Source organism: Triticum urartu, chromosome 6 (assembly GCF_003073215.2).
Source record: "Triticum urartu cultivar G1812 chromosome 6, Tu2.1, whole genome shotgun sequence".
Classification (NCBI taxonomy): domain Eukaryota; kingdom Viridiplantae; phylum Streptophyta; class Magnoliopsida; order Poales; family Poaceae; genus Triticum; species Triticum urartu.
In genome coordinates, this window is record NC_053027.1 from 475,716,258 (window position 1) to 475,734,264 (window position 18,007).

Genomic DNA, 18,007 nt, shown 5'->3' on the forward strand with positions numbered 1-18,007 from the left:
AGAGCACGAGTCAAAAACGAGGAATAGAGAGCAGAAAGGAGGAAAAAAGGCAATGGAACCAGGCCATCAAGGAACACCAGAAAGAAAATTCTTACTAAAGAGGGGCGAACCAACTACGGAAAGCAAATGAAAAGCCACGTCCGGCACCTAGTCTAGTCTTCTTGTCTTCTCACCAGCGCGGAGCTAAGTGCTTCCACTAGGCGTGGGAGGGAGCCCCCGAGGCCCGAGGGCGGGACTCCTGAGACTCCGGGGCGTGTAAAGCCCCACTCGTTATTACGTGAGAGTGTCACGAGCGGAGATTCTTCACAGGCACCGGGCCTTGCTTCATGGGTAGAACTTCTGGAGGTGCTGGATGTTCCAGGCGTTCTGGATGGGGATCCCGTCCTGCATCTCCTGGCGCGCGGTGCCAGGCCTGGAGACGTGGGCGACCCGAAACTAGCCCTCCCACATGGGCGAGAGCTTGTGCAGCCCTTCCCTGGAGAGCACCCGCCTCAGGAAAAGATCACCCACCTCGAGCGTCCTAGAGCAGACGCTGCAGCAGTGGTACCGGCGCAGTGCCTGCTGGTACCTCACAGCTCGGAGCGAGGCTTCACGGCAGTGTTCCTCCCCCAGCACGAGGTCCATCCCCCGCATGGCGTCCTGCTGCATTTCATCAAACGCCAGGACCCGTGCGGAGTGATGCCTGACCTCGTGTGGGAGAACCGCTTCTGCTCCATAGACGAGGAAGAACGGGGTCTCGCCTATGGGCCTGGTGGCGGTGGTGCGGATGGACTACAGCATGGACTGGAGCTCGTCGTGCCAGCCCCTGCTGCAGGCCTCGAGCTTCTTCTTGAGGGTCCTTGTCTTGAGACCCCTCAGGACCTCCGCATTGGCGCGTTCGTCTTGGCCGTTGCTCCTGGAGTGTGCCACGGAGGCGTAGCAGATCTGCGTTCCAAGGTTAGCACAGTATGTTTTGAAGAGATTGCTAGTGAACTGTGAGCCATTGTCGGTGATGATGCGATTAGGGACCCCAAATCGGCTTACGAGGCCCATGATGAACTTGACTGCTGACCCGGCTGGGATGGTGCGGGCGGCTTCTACTTCCACCCATTTGGTGAATTTTTCGATGGCAACATAGAGGTAGCGGTAACCTCCAGGCGCTCGAGGGAATGGGCCCAGGATATCCAGCCCCCAGACCGCGAACGACCATGAGAGCGGGATAGTCTGGAGGTCTTGAGCCGGCTGGTGGATCTACTTGGCGTGGAATTGGCAGGCCTCGCAGGATTTCACCAGCTCGACCGCGTCGTTGAGTGCTGTGGGCCAGTAGAACCCGCTGCGGAAAGCCATGGCGACTAAGGTGTGTGACGACGAGTGGTGCCTGCAGTCTCCGCCAAGTATGTCAGCCAGCAACTCATTCCCCTGTTCCCTGGAAATGCATCATAGAGAAATGCCATTTGGGCGCTTCCTGTATAGCTCACCATCCTGAATGCAGTACGGCATAGCCTGCCGGGCCACGCGCTCCGTGTCCTCCTCCTTCTCTGACAACATGCCTTGCGTCAGGTACGCCTTGAACTCCTCGATCCAGCACCCCTCATGAGGCTCGAGCGCTAAGAGGAGGCGCGTTCCTGAGGTCGGTCCGGCTCTACGGCGGCGTCCATGGGAGCCGGTTGGGGAAGCGAAGCTTCGGCGCACCCCTACCTGGCGTGCCAAATGTCAGATTTCGGCTTCCGGCAAAACCCTTGAGGTTCGAACACTGGGGTGCGCATAAAGATCTCTCCTCCTCTCTAGCTCGCACACTCCGTATGATCTCACGGCCTAGCTCGACGAACCCAAAGAACGAGAGACACAGGATTTATACTGGTTCGGGCCACCGTTGTGGTGTAATATCCTACTCCAGTGTGGTGTGGTGGATTGCGTCTTGGGCTGAGGACGAACAGTTACAAGGGAAGAATGGCCTCCTGAGGAGAGGTGTTCTTGTGCTTGGTGAACTTGTGTGGTTCGGGATGATCCGGGTCTGATCAGATCTCCCCCGCTATGGTGGTGGCTAGTCCTATTTATAGAGGCCCTGGTCCTCTTCCCAAATATTGAGCGGGAAGGGATCCCACAACGGCCACTTCGAAGGGGGACAACTAGTACAAGCTATCCTTACAAAAGCAGACTTCGCCTGCCAAAGGCTCTAGTGGTGACGCCGTCTTGGGCTCCACTGTGACCTCCGTCCCGCCATCCTGCTGGTCTTTGTCTTGTTGTAGCGATATGGAAACCTTTGCTTGATGCCTCGGGACTCCTCGCCCGCGCTTGCCCCTTTAGCACCAAAGAGGAAACAAGGACACTGCGCCCTGGCGCCTGCTTGGCGCCCGCCTGGCTCTAGTCGTGATGGCTTGCGTCACACAAACCTCGCGAGGTGTCCCTTGCCTTGATCTCTCCGCCCCTCGCGAGCCAGCCTGGTGAGGCCGCCCCTGAGGAGGTCTTGCATCATCTGCCTTGCGAGGCTTGGCCCCTCACGAGGGTCTTGAGTGTTTGCTGGTGAAGATGGGCCGTACAGGGCCGCTAGTGGAGCCACGCCGCGGGCCGCAGGCAGGCAAGTCTGGGGACCCCCGTTCCCAGAACGCCGACAACCGGTTCAGCCATGGGCGGTAGACCCGCCAGGTTTGAATAATACTCCACCTCAGTATGTTCCTACACCTTCAGGTCATTATTCTAACCCGTTGGATAATATGATTGCTGCGGCAACGCGATAGGCGGCTCTCCCGGTTGAAGGTGAGTCCCCAACGGCGGTTGAAACACGAAGGGCCAGAGAACTTCTTCAGACGGATTTGGAGCAGCAAGTGGCTTATCGTTATAGTCATGAGCGGATTCACTCGATCCCTCGTCCAAGGCGGAGTTACAGCCGGCACATTGACTCACCAGCGGTTTCAAGTACTGAACATCGCTGTAACCAGCCCCATGGACATGACCCGGCACGTTGTGGTGCTAATGCCCAGACTCTGGTGGATCAGGGCAGGGCGCGTCGGGAGGCTGAGCTGGCGGCTCAGTACGCGGCTCATCAACATGCTCCGGCTTATCCAACGACTTCGGTAGAGGCAGGCGCAACCTCTAGAACTTTGGGTGTGCCATGTTTAGTGTCGGCCCTGCAGAACGAGCGTTTGCCTAAGGATTTCAAGTGTCCTCGTAAGGTACCTAACTACACAGCTGACCTGCCCCCTGAAGCGTGGGTCGAGAGTTATGAGATGGCCATGGAACTACTGGATGTTAGCGATGCTGTGTGTGCCAAATATTTCACCATGATGTTGGAGGGGATGACCCGTACTTGGTTAAAAGGGCTGCCCGCCAACTCCATTGGATCATGGGCCGAGTTGAAAGCCCGGTTTATCCAAAATTTTAAAGATACATGCAAGGAGCCTATGTCGATTGTTGATCTGGATTCCCGTGTCCAAGAAGAAGGCGAGTCAACAACCCATTGGGTGCGCCGGGTCTCAACTATCCTGCACTCATCGGATCGTATCAATGCCGGCTCAGTGATCTTGATGTTAGAGAAGAATTGTCGTTTTATGCCCCTTAAGTAGAAGTTAGGGTGGCTCAAGCACCACTGCAGTGACATGGGGGAGCTGCTGGCGGCTCTGGTTAAGTATGCTGACTCTGATAGTATCAAGGACCCCGAGTCTGATGAGGAAAATCCACGAAAGGGAAAGAAGAGTAGCAGTACCAAACGGCAGCAACATAACCCGGCGGGTTAGGGAGACAACGGTAAGCGCAAAGCTGATAATAATTTGGATTTTGTGGCTAACACCAATATGCAGAATAATCGACAGCATCGTAAAGGAAAGCCACCTCCTCGGATTGGGGGCCAAGTTTTGATCTTGAGTGGCTGCTGAATTAGCCCTGCCCAAGGCATGGTACACGGGAAAGGCTGTCTACCCACCTCTGGAAGGATTGCTTCATCATGAAGGAGTACAAAAATTCCAATTTTTTCAAGATAATCATGGGCCGGCGACGGCTCAGGTTCTGGATCTCACGGTCCGGGTTACGGTGGTGGTGGTGGTTCTAATTTCGGTTTTCAAGGCCAAGGTAATCAGGGTGGTTACAACCAGCAGAACAATCAGGGGAATCAGCAGCAGAAATCTGGTTATCAGATTAACCCGAAGCAGTTGAATAGTGGGCAGTACCACATTTTCATCACAAGTTTATCCAAGCGGGACCAGAAGCTCCATAAAAGGGCAGTAAACGCCGTTGAGCAGGCGGTACCCCATTACTTGCGATGGTCTGAGCAGCCCATTGTATGGAGGCATGAGGATCACCCGCCCTGGGTTGATAATCCGGGTCACTTGGCGCTGGTAGTGGGACATCAGGTTGGAGGATACAAATTCACTAAGGTGCTCATGGATGGAGGCAGCAACATCAATATCCTTTACTATGAAACTTACTGTCGCATGGGGTTGACTAACAAAAATCTTAAGCCGCCGAACACTGTTTTTCATGATGTGGTGCCAGGTAAGTCGGCATATCCAGTTGGGAAAATATCTTTAGAGGTTGCTTTCGGAGATGGGTATGATTCCAGATCTGATACGTTGACCTTTGAAGTGGTTAAAATCAAGAGCCCTTATCATGCTCTGTTTGGATGGCCGGCTTATGCTAAGTTCATGGCAAGGCCTTGTTATGTTTATTTGCAGTTGAAGATGCCGAGTCACAAGGGCACTATAACAGTGCATGGGAGTCGCAAGATAGCCTTGGAGTGTGAAGAAGGCGATGCTGTTTATCTTGAGTCTGTTTGTGCGACAGAGGAGTTGAAGTTTTACAAAGATAATGTTGACCCAGCGGATATGACGTCTTTGAAGAAGCCAACCACAGAGCATGCATGACCCTTTGTTGAAGTTTAAGTCAGCAGACGACACCAAGCTAGTTGACTTTGTTCCTGGCGACTCATCCAAGCAGTTCAATATCAGTGCTAATTTGGATCCGAAATAGGAAAGCGTGCTCATCGGGTTCATCTGTGAGAACTGGGACATCCTTGCATGGAAGCCTTCAGACATGCCAGGGTACTGAGGGAACTTGCTGAGCACACTCTCAATATTGATCTGAAGTTTAAACTAGTCAAACAATTCCTTCGCCATTTCAATGAGGAGAGGCGCAAGGCTATCGGTGAGGAGGTAGCCCGGCTCTTGGCGGTCGGGTTCATTGTTGAAGTTTTTCACCCTGAGTGGTTGTGTAGGATCGAAAGTATGTCTAGAGGGGGGTGATTAGACTACTTGACCAACTTAGCACAAGTATCTCACACAATAAAAAGTTCAACCAAAGGCAAAGAAGCAAAACACTCTCTCGAAGCCTATGATCTATACATATTTCTCCCCCTTTGGCAACAAGTTACCAAAAAGTTCAAATATGCATAGTGCTATGCGTCTCTCAGGCTTGGTCTTCGGGAGGTGGTGTAGAGAGAACTCCAAGGACGAAGGCATCTGTTGATGTAGTTGGAGTTGGTGGAGTGGCTGATGGATGTGGCACTGGAGCTGTAGCTGCTGGTGCTGATGCTGTAGCTCTAGAATCTGTCACTGGCACGATAGCAAACCTTTGAATCCTTGGCACTCGCTGTAATGCATCTGTGGTTGCCTTGCCTCTCTTCTCTTCTGCTTCCTCCTGAAGCTGCTCAACTACTGTTTGAATCTCAGTTACCTTCAGATCAAGATCATAAAATTTAGTTTCTATGATCCTCTCCAAGATCTCCTGGTTTTGAGTCAGGGTGGCCAAGCCCTTCTCAATCCTCAGTGTAGACTGGATTAGATATGCAAGTTGATCTTGCTTGCTCTTCAGGAAAACCTGAGATGCCTCTTCAACACTTGGCATCTTGGCAGCTTTCTCAGCCTTTGCTTTGGCTCTTTTCTCCTGTGCTTGAACTGATGATGGTTCCTCCTCATTCATCACAACAGTATTATCTTCTAGATCAGGATACAGGGGTAGATGCTCCTTATCCAACAAATATGTTCCTGTGCCCATCTTGGAGTTGATGAGCTCCTGAATGTGTGGAGCATACCCACAGCTTCTCTTCTGGTCAGCACCAGTCCTCTTGATTGTCTCTACAATCAGACTCATGACCTTGAACTTCTGAGGGACATCAAAAAGTTGTAGAAGGTTGATAGAGTGCCCTCTGATCATCTTGTGATCTCCTGACTTGGGTAGCAGAGTGTGCCTTAGGATCCAGTTGATAGTAGGCAGACCAGACAATAAGAAATGTACAGATCCAAGCTTGTGAGTCTCCAAAGCTTTATCTGGAATCTCCTTGTACATGTTAGCCATAGTGTTGTGGTCCTTCTTCTTCTTGGCATACACATCCAAGTCATCTTCATGTTCTTCTGGGCATTTATCAATTTTGCCCATTCTTCAACTGTGGATTGGTACCTAGTACCTTCTGACATCCATATGATCTTCCCATCTAGGTAGAAGTGGGCAGTGGAGTAAAACTGCATGATCAGCTCATCATTCCATTTTGTGAGCTTCTGTCCAACAAACTCATCTACTCCACATGCTTTGAAGCTGTCATAAACTCCTGGGAAGTGATCTTCATTCTCCTGGATGAATTTCCAATCAACCCATCTCATGTCACACACAATGGGCTTCTTGTCAAGCAGAATAGTTTCATAAAAGTCTTGCTGTTCCTTTGTGTGAAACCTGTAGTCAACTGCAGTCCTTCTCCTCACAGCATAAGGATCAAACTTTCTCCACAATCTCAGTCCAGCATCTTTTCTGATGTGCATGTCTTCAGCTACTGGATGAGTATCATTGTGGTCTGGAATCTTGGGCTTCAATTTTCTCAAAAAAGAGACTCATCATCTTCTTCTTCAGCTTCGGGCACTGGGGCCTTGTTCTTTTCTTCAACAGGTATGCTTCTAGTGTTCCTCTTGGGCTTAGGAGGCTTCTGATCTTGAGCTTTGGGGGCAGCTTTGGGCTTTGATGTTGCAGCCCCTGACTTTATAGCATCTCCCATAAGCTTCTGAGCTTTGGGTGCTAGAGCATCTCTTCTTCTTAATCTTTAGAGGGATCTTTCATCATGGAGGGCTTGCCAATGACTCTGGCAATGGTCTTCTTGACTCTCTCCTTTCTCTTCTTTCCCTCTCTAGCTTCTTTGGGTTGAAGAGTGAACTCCATTGTTTCTTGAGTAGAGGCTCTGGCCTTAGACATATGAATTCTCTTTGCTAGAGCCTTCCTATTCATCCCTGGCTTAACTGTAGCAGGCGTTCCATACTCCTTTTTCAGCACCTTCTTCTTGGAGCTTACTTCCTCCTAAGTGGCAACATAATCCTCATCCTGAGATTCTGAGGTTCTCTTCTTCCTAGATCTGGTGGCTGCCTTAGGCAAGTTGCTGGGAGTGCTCCTGCTGCCAACATTAGAAGTGCTCGAGGGATCTGAACCCTCACTTAGCTGCACATGTTCCTCAGACTTGTTCCGACTGTCACTCTGATCAGACATCTTTGCAAACTCACTGATAGCAGACCCTGTGAATAGATGTATATGAGATAGAGTGGATGAGCATCACAAAGTGTAGAGTTTTTGCAAAACAGATGACTTAAAAACTTAGCTTTAGTTCTCCACAGAAAGCATTTTGGAGCTATCGATTTGTAAACTCGGTGATACCAAAGCAGCTTTTGGAACCTAAACTGGTGAACTCGGTCAGAATGAGTCACAGTTCGGTGGCACCGAGACTGCTAGGGTTTCACAGAGAATTGAACTCGGTCACATCGATTTGCAGTTTTTTGTCAGACCGAAAATTGCAAGTGCTATAGCCTAAGCCAAATCGGTGAGACCGATTTCTACAACTCGGTCGGTCCGAGATGAGTTCGGCGGAGACCTAACCCTAAATTTTCAAATCAAATCTAACCTAAAGGATGTTTTCAGTGGATAGAGTGTTTGCATACGTGGTAAGGATCATGGCAAAACAATGTGCTATGAATTAGAGATAAAAGAATAGCACAAGGTTCGAACCCATACCCTAGTTCGGCGGGGGGTTCGGTACGGCGACAACGGTGGAGCAGATTTCCGTTGACGGTGACGGAGACCAGCGGCAGGAGGTCGCTGGCGGCAAGGAGAAGATCCGGAGACCCGAGGAGGCACAGCAGGACACGCGCGCGGTGAAGTTTTGGAGAAATTTCCAAAATTCAACCCATGGATATATATATCCCGACCCTGTCGGTGTGACCGAGTGGAACAACTCGGTGGCACCAAGATGCAGACTCGCAAGCGGTTACTGCAACTCGGTGTGATCGAAAAGTTCAAATCGGTTGCACCGAGATTGAAAACTTAGATCAACTTAGTGATGTTGGTGTGACCGAAATGGATGGCTCGGTCATACCGAAATGCACAAAGAGGTTTTGGAAGTTTTGTGATGTAGCATGAATAGAGTTTGAGACGAGAAAAGCATAGATAGCTAGAGGAATTCCTTAGGCATTCTTGTCCATCCATTTGGAAAAAGAGAAAAAGCCAAACAATCAACGCAACAAATGGATGCCCTCGAATGAGTAAAACATGCAATCAACATGCTCACACAATAAGATGGCAAATGAAATATGTGGCAAAGCATGCACAATCACTCTAGCATCTATCAAGCAATTTGGCGATGACTAGGTCATCTATATATGAGTATATTGACTAAGGAGTCAAGAACATTTGATCGTAGGTCATACTCATCGTTTAAGAACAAGTGGGTTACCACTTTTACATAATGCATTGTTGTGTTCACATCATTAGGGTTGCTTTAGCTCAATTGATTAGAGTAAAGCTCCCCCTAGATGTGATATCCCCCCTAGGAGGGATGAACTAACCTTGGGTTTTGTCGATGATGACTTCATGTAGGTGTTGAAGATGTAGGTGCTCAAAGTTGATGTAGATCATTCGGAGCAATCCTTTGGAGTGAGTTGCACTTTCAATACCTACACGGGTTAGTCCCACAAGGAACAAACAAGGATATCCATAGACATAGAGTGATATTCACATGAGATGATGTCCATGAATGCATTAGGTTACCTTGTCCCTTGTCTTACCAACAAGAGGGTTTTTGACTCCTTGAACTAGTGCAAGATATGGAATTTTTTTGCACTTGTCCTTGCCAAAATGATATGAGTGAAGTATGTTTGCGGAGTCACCCTCAAGAACTCTCTAGTTCTTCTTCTTTGGGATCCACACCATCTTGATGGGAATCCTTGGAGTTGTAGTCGTACTTGATGAAGTAGAACTTGATATAGTATTGAGAACCCACTTGACCAATGCCTTAGGAGCTTCTTCAAATGCATCAATCTCCTCTTGAAGCTTGTCCTTGCCCTTTAGCTTGTGGTCTTGTGGTGGAAGATCATCTTGAGCTTGTGTTCCTTGGAAAGTAGTAGGATCATACTTCTCTTGTTGAGGAACAAACTTCGTCTTGGGGTATTGATCTTCTTCCCACTCAACTCCATTGGCATTGAACTTCCGTTCAAAACCAGCGCCTTGATTCTTCCGGTGTCTTCCTTGTTTGCGTACAATTTCCTCAAATTGCTTACTGTCGGGTGGTAGGTGCGACATATGCCAACGGGTGGCTTATCGTTGTGGGAGCCAGTAAGACGTCGCCGGTGCCTGGAAACGGGATGAGGCGAAGACATGCACGCCGGTGAATCTTACCCAGCTTCGGGGCTCTCCGTGGAGATAACACCCCTACTGCTGCTCTGTGGGGTCTCCGCATGGTCACTGGATGAACAAGTAGCTACACGGTGCTCCTTGAGCTATTTGGCGAGAGGAGGAAGAAGGGCACGGCTTGCTCTCTTCTCCTCCCTCTGTGGTGTCTGAGACTAGTAGTGGTTGATCTCTCTTGCTTGGATGCCCCGGGGGGTTTATATAGGCCTACCCCCCGGGGGTACAATGGTAATCCGGCTGGGCGCAGGGCCCAGCCGTCTGTGTCTACGCTCTCCGGCTTCTGCGCCGGCTGCTGGGGCCCGCCGGCTAGTGGGTCCCGCCGGCTGCCGGCTCCTTGGTGGACAGGCAGGCCCCACTGTTAGGTCATTGTCGACGGCTGGTTACTGTTGCTCAATCTTGGTGGCGAAGGCTTCGCCAAAGTGGGCATGGCTACAGTGCTGCTGCCCGGTGGGCGATCACAGTAGCCCCACCGCGTCTTGTCTCCTTAATGGGGCGTCTTCTTCGAGGGAGGTGGCAAGCCGGCTGTGGGGAGCCGGCTCTATCTTGGGCCGACTGGGGGAGGCCTGGCCGCCTTCGGGTGTCTCTCTGCCCGATGGGGCCCACCGCCCGTGGGCTGTACTGGTAGCCCGTCGTGGATGACATCAGGGTCGACGTGGCGTCAGTGCCGCGCCGGACGGGTCATGGCCACCCGTACGGCGAACTGTGCCAGGCATGCTCCGGGATTCGGGGGTGGCAGGCTTCACTGTAGCCATGCCCCGTCACATCGCCGTTATGTGGATGCAGACTTCGAGGGTACGATCTTGACCACTTTATGGGAGCCGGCTTCTTGGAGTGGGCCTTTTAGCAGCCGGCTTCTCGGAGCCGGCCCTCCCGCGGCTTCTCTTCATGAGGGCTGAGGTCGGGCCGCCTTTCGATAGCCGGCCTGGAGACAGCCGGCAAGAGGAAGGCGGCCCTGCGTCTTGGATTCTTGAGGGCCGAATCGGCTCGTAATTTTTTCAGAAGGGCCAGGGGGAGCCGGCTAGGCTACCCATGGTTATTTACTCTGACACTTACTTCTGGCAAGACTCTTGTAAACACCTTTCTCTATAGTTCCCTTCAATAAGCTATTTTCTTTCTCAAGCATAACTTGGCTAAGAGAATCATTAGTGGAATCAAGAGAACTACTAGAAGCAACAACATTGGTTTTAGCATGACTATTGTTACTACTAGAAGAAGAGTCTTTCTTGTTCTTGTTGCTAGATTTAACTTGAGGCATGTAAGTAGACAAGAGTAAACGCTTGGCAATGTAAGAAGACCTTTTCTTGCGAAGATCATCATTGATTGCCTTTGAGAACTAATGCTCTTGCTCAAGGTTGAGCTTTTCAAAGCGTAGTTTCTCATGAGTCTTTAAAAGTTCTCGATGATCTTCCAAGGTAGTTTCGTGAGCTAACTTAAGAGTGTTTAGTTCTTTAGTTAGACACTCAATATCCTTGTTGTCATTGTCATTCGTTTTATCTTGATTAGCATAATTAATAGCAAGTTCATCATAGTTTTCATAACTAGAGTTGTCAACAAGTAAATCATCATCACCTAGCAAATCATCTTCATCACTATTGAAATCAACATACTCAAGGTGTGATACCTTTGGGCCTTTAGCCATGAAGCATCTTCCAATTCCTTCATTTGGTGACTCAAATATGTCGTAGGAGTTGGTTGACACAAGTGCTAGACCGGCAACCCCTTCATCTTGAGTGTATTCGGAGTCGGAGTGGTAACTTCTTTTAGAGTGATTGTCGGAGTCAGAGCCGGATTCCCATTCACCAACATGAGCTTGATGTCTTTGTTTTGTGTAGCTCCTTGATGATTTGTCCTTCCTTTCCGAATCCTTGCTTCTCCGTGATGTTCTTCATTCATAACAGCCATCTCTACTCCTCCTCTCTCTAGGTGGTGATTCTTCTCTTCTACTTCTTCTTTTGGGAGAATCTTCTCTTCTTTTGTAGGGAGCTGTACACTCATTGGATTAGTGTCCGTGTCTTCCACAATTGTAGCAATTACATTCACGACTTTAGGATCTTTTATCATTATAGGACCTTGACTTGGAACTTCTTTCCTTGCTTCTACTCTTGTAGAACTTGTTGAAATTCTCCACCATTAGGCTCAATTCTTCAGTGAAGGCTTGTTTCTCATTTGATGACGTGGGAGCATCACATGAGGCTTTGTAAGCACCACTTGACTTGTTGTGGAGCTCTTCCTTATCCTTAAGTGACATCTCATGAGCAACAATTCTTCCAATGAATTCTATTGGCTTGAGATCTTTGTAATCAGGCATCATTTGGATAAATGTGCACACGGTATCATATTTTCCATCCAAGGCTCTTAGGATCTTCTTGATGATGAATCTATCGGTCATCTCTTCACTTCCTAAGCCGACAATCTCATTTGTGATGAGAGCAAGCCTAGAGTACATTTCAGCGACACCTTCACCATCCTTCATTTTGAACTTGTCAAGTTGACTTTGAAGCACATCCAATTTGGATTCCTTGACGGAGTCGGTACCTTCGTGCATATCAATCAAAGTATCCCAAATTTCCTTTGCATTCACAATACGGCTGATTTTGTTGAATTCTTCGGGGCACAATCCATTGAAGAGAATATCACAAGATTGAGCATTGTATTGCAACATCTTCAACTCTTTTGCGGTAGCTTCGCAGCTCAGTTCTCTCCCATCAAAGAATTCACCTTGCAAGCCAATACACACAATAGCCCAAACAGCGAGGTTATGTCCAAGAATATGCATTTTCATCTTATGCTTCCAACTAGCAAAATTAGTACCATCAAAGTAAGGACCTCTACGGTGGCAATTTCCCTCGCTAGACGCCATACTCTCCTAGGTTGTAAAACCTAGGCTATGATCACCAAAACCTTTGGAAATCAAAGAAAATGGAGACCAAAGCTCTGATACCACTTGTAGGATCGAAATTATGTCTAGAGGGGGGGTGATTAGACTATTTTACCAAATAAAAATCTAGCCTTTTGCCCAACTTTGATTCTTGGCAGATTTTAACAACTTAGCACAAGTCAAGTAATCTACCTACACATGCAATTCTAAGAGTATAGCAGTGGAATGTAAAACAATTGCATATGAAGGTAAAGGAAGGAGTTTGGAGGGAGCAAACGCAATGTAGACACGGAGATTTTTGGCGTGGTTCTGATAGGTGGTGCTATCGTACATCCACATTGATGGAGACTTCAACCCACGAAGGGTAATGGTTGCGCGAGTCCACGAAGGGCTCCACCCACGAAGGGTCCACGAAGAAGCAACCTTGTCTATCCCACCATGGCCATCGCCCACGAAGGACTTGCCTCACTAGGGTAGATCTTCACGAAGTAGGTGACCTCCTTGCCCGTACAAACTCCTTGGTTCAACTCCACAATCTTGACGAAGGCTCCCAAGTGACACCTAACCAATCTAGGAGACACCACTCTCCAAAAGGTAATAGACGGTGTATTGATGATGAACTCCTTGCTCTTGTGCTTCAAATGATAGTCTCCCCAACACTCAGCTCTCTCTCATAGGATTGGATTTGGTGGAAAGAGGGGTTGAATGGAAAGCAACTTGGGGAAGGCTAGAGATCAAGATTTATATGGTTGGAATGGAATATCTTGACCTCAACACAAGTGTAGGTGGTTCTCTCTCAGAAAATATATGTTTGAAGTGTAGGCATGTTCTGATGGCTCTGTCCATAAATGAAGAGTGGGTGGAGGGGTATATATAGCCTCCACACAAAATCTAACCATTACACACAAATCACCAAACTCGGTGGGACCGAATCATGAAACTCGGTCAGACCGATTTAGTTCAAAATGTGAACGTTAGGATTTTCGGTGGGTATGACATGTCAACTCGGTGGGACCGATTCCATTAGGGTTAGGGCATAATGTAATCTCGGTGAGACCGATTACACAAATTTGGTAGGACCGATTTTGGTAATAGGCAAACAGAGAGTTGGTCAAGCAAACTCGGTGGGACCGATTCACTCATCTCGGTTAGACCGCAACGTTACGAAGGGGAAACATAGAGTTTGCATTGAAATCTCAGTGGGACCGATCGCTCATCTCGGTTGGACCGAAACTTTACGAAGGGAAACATGGAGGTTGCAATCCCATCTCGGTGAGACCAAGATCCCTATCGGTGAGACCGAAATGACTAGGGTTTGTGGTAGTGGCTATGTTAAGTGAACTCGGTGGCGCCGGGTAGGAAATTTCGGTGGGGCCGAGTTTGACTTTTGGTTTGGGATATATGTGGATGTGAGAAAGTATTTGAGGGTTTTGGAGCATATCACTAAGCATTTTGAGCAAGTAACTCATTAAGCAACACCTCATCCCCTTTTGATAGTATTGGCTTTTCCAATAGACTCAATGTGATCTTGGATCAATAAAAGTAAAATGTAGATTCTTGAGCTTGAGCCAACATGTCTTCTTAGCATTTTGAGGGGTCCACTTTCTAATCCATGCCTTGCTAAACATTGAGCTTTCTTGAAATATTTATCTTTAAATAGCATTAGCTCAATGGGCTATATGTTGTTAGGAATTACCAAAACCACCCAGGGATAGTTGCACTTTCAGGTTGGCTAACCCGGTGTTGGTGCTTAAGAAAAATGGCACCTGGCGCATGTGTGTCGATTATACGGACTTAAACAAGGCTTGCCCGGCTGATCCCTTTGCTCTTCCCCGTATTGATCAAATTATTGATGCTACGACGAGTTGTGAGCGTCTGAGTTTTTTGGATGCTTATTCTGGCTATCATCATATCAAGATGGTAGTTAAGGACCAGGAGAAGACAACCTTTATCACTCCCTTTGGAGCCTTCTGTTATGTGTCTATGCCTTTTGGGCTCAAGAGTGCCCAGGCGACTTACCAGTGGTGTGTGTAGAATTGTCTCGATGATCAGATTGGGTGCAATGTTCATGCCTATGTGGATGATATTGTGATGAAATCCAGGCAAAAGGAAACCTTGATAGATGATTTAAAGGAAACCTTTGACAATCTCCGGATTTATAAGATGACGCTTAACCTGGCCAAGTGTGTTTTTGGTGTACCAGCAGGCAAGCTCTTGGGGTTCCTGATTTCCGGACGGGGTATTGAAGCTAACCCGGAGAAGATAGAGGCTATCACCTCTCTAGGTAACCGACGTGTGTCAATGATGTTCAGCGTTTGGCGGGTCGTATTGCGGCCTTAAGCCGGTTCATAAGCCAGTTGGGTGAGAAGGCTATCCCTCTGTACCAGATGATGAAGAGGACAGATCACTTTATCTCGAGCGATGCTGCTGATCAGGAATTTGAGGCCTTGAAGAAACAATTGGCTGAGCCACCGGTTCTTGCTGCTCCCATTGATAAGGAGCCTTTGTTGTTATATGTGGCTGCCAATAGTAGAGCTGTCAGTGTAGCAATTGTGGTGGAAAGTAAGGAGTAAGGAAAGGAGCATCCGGTTCAACGGCTGGTTTACTACATCAGTGAGGTGCTTATTGAGTCCAAGCAGAGGTATCCGCATTGGCAAAAGCTAGTATATGGGGTTTTCATGGCTAGTCGAAAGCTCAAGCAGTATTTCTTGGGTCATCCTATCACTATGGTTAGTTCTGCTCCTTTAGGGGATATTATTCAAAACAGAGAAGCCACAGGTCCAGTAGCCAAGTGGGCCATTGAGCTTGGACCTCATAGTTTGAAATATATGCCTCGAACAGCCATTAAGTCTCAAGCGCTTGTGGATTTCATAAACGATTGGGCAGAGCTGCAGATGCCTGAAGAGAAGCCGGATAACACTTACTGGACTATTCACTTTGATGGGTCTAGGCAGCTGGAGGGCTCGGGGGCTAGAGTTGTCCTGACTTCCCCACAAGGTGATAAATTCTCTTATGTTCTCCAGTTGATGTTCCCTTGTACTAACAATGCAACTGAGTATGAGGCCTTGCTCCACAGTCTTCGGATGGCTAAGGAGATGAAGTTAAGCCGGGTGAGGTGTTTTGGCGACTCGGATCTGGTAGCTTAGCAAGTTTCTGGCACTTGGGACTCAAAGGATCCACTGATGGCGGCTTATCGCCAGGAGGTTGATGCTATCGCAAGTCACTTCAAGGGTTATCAAGTTGAACATGTTGATCGCAGGAAAAATGAGGTGGCTGATGCTTTAAGCTGGTTAGGGTCTCAGCGTAAGCTGGTGCCACCTAACACTTTCCTGGATATTCTACATAACCCTTCTGTCAAATTGCCTACATAAGAGGATCTTGCTATTCCTGACCCAGAAGCACAATTGGTGGCGGCTCTCCATGCTATTCCTGACTGGACGGTTCCATATTTGGCTTATATGACCCGGGCGAGTTACCTGAGGATGAAACTTTGGCCAGGCAGATAACCCGGCGGTCTAAGTCAATGACAATTGTTAATGGAGAATTGCATCATCGCAGTGTCATAGGGGCGTTTCAATGTTGTGTGAAGGCTATGAGATTCTCCGAGAGATTTATGAAGGAGATTGCGGTCATCATGCCGACTCTAAATCTCTCGTAGCCAAGGCTTTCTGTCATGGGTTTTATTGGCTGACAGCTCACGCTGATGCTGAGGATCTAGTCAGTAAATGTGATGGTTATCAGGACTTTTCACGATGAGCTCATGTGCCGGCTCAAGAATTGAGGATGATTCCGATTGCTTGGCTGTTTGCAGTCTGGGGCTTGATATGGTTGGGCCTTTCAAGAGGTCCAAAGATAAAAATACTCACCTTTTGGTGGCGGTTGACAAGTTTACAAAATGGGTTGAAGCAGAGCCGGTTAGCAAGTGTGACGCGGCGACGGCGGTTCAATTTATCAAAAAGGTGATTTTCCGTTTTGGCTTTCCCCACAGTATTATAACTTATAATGGCACTAATTATCCAAGGGTGCTATGAAAGAATTTTGTCAACGTGATCATATTCAACTTGATGTATCATCAATGGCTCACCCCCAGTCTAATGGTCAAGCCAAGAGGGCCAATCAAGAGATCCTGAGAGGCATCAAGCCCCGGCTTATGGTTCCTTTGTAGAGGACGCCGGATTGTTGGGTGGAGGAGTTACCCTCAGTGTTCTGGAGTATCAATACTACCCCCAACAGATCTACGGGTTACACGCCTTTCTTCATGGTTTACGAAGCAGAGGCGGTTCTCCCTAGGGACATCCGTCACGACTCTCCCCGGGTGGAGGCTTATGTTGAAGCTCACAATGAAAAAGCATGTCAGGATGCACTTGACCTTTTAGATGAGGAGTGTGACCTTGCGGCGGCTCATTTGGCGATTTACCAACAAGATCTGCGTCGTTATAACAGCCACCGGGTTAAAACCAGAACCTTTCAAGAAGGTGACTTGGTGCTCCAGCTTACCGAGGATCAATCTGATATGCACAAGCTATCCCTACCTTGGGAAGGGCCCTTTGTGGTCAGCAAAAATCTGAACAATGGGTCATACTACCTTATCGATGTTCGAGACCACAAGGACTCACGCATGTCGGAGGAGGAGACCCGCCGGCCGTGGAATATTGCTCATCTTCGGCCTTATTATACTTGAGCCACAGGCTCTCCCGATGTACATATTTTTGACAATGTATATATTATAATCAATGTAATAAAGCCGACATCCCCGATAATTCAGGGCCTCTATCATTTCTTCCTCAGAAACTAAGTCTTTATTATTACTTTATATGGTCACTTAAAGGCTTGATGCCAAGTTAAATGGACCAAAGAGAGTTTGTTGCACAACGCAACTCAAACATAGGTACCCGGTGAACACAGCTTAGAAATATATCACTTGGGGGATTCCTGCTCATAGAGCATAGTTATCATTACCCTTGTTGATCCGGCTTATACGCTTGGAATATAATGTTACTTGGGGGCTCTTTTTTCAATGGACAAGAGTTTTTATGACCCTTGTAATAGGCTTAAAAGCCAGGTGTATTCACCTAAAAATCCGGGTTATCCTGCCTTTTTAAGTCTGCCACTCTGCCCAGGTAATCCTGGAACGACCCACCGTACTTTTGACAAGTCAATCTTATATAGATCCTGAACTTGTCAAAGTTAAAACAACGATTGGTTATGTGAGGTCCGGCTTATAAGGTTTGTATGAAGGTTTAACTCAGTCGTTGTGCAGGCCTTGAAAGCACTTGATTTTTTGGCCTGGCCGCCTATGAAAGCCTCGATTTTTTGCTATTTTATTTGAACATTTTTTGAGGTTCCTTTCCTGTGAACATATTAATACATGATTAAAAACCGATGAGGGCTATGATGCCTTATGGTTCAGACATAAAACTACCCGGTGTTTATTAACCCGGCCTGGCTTCGGACTATAAGTCGCTAGTATATGATGATCTTATATACTTGAAAGCGTTATGCACT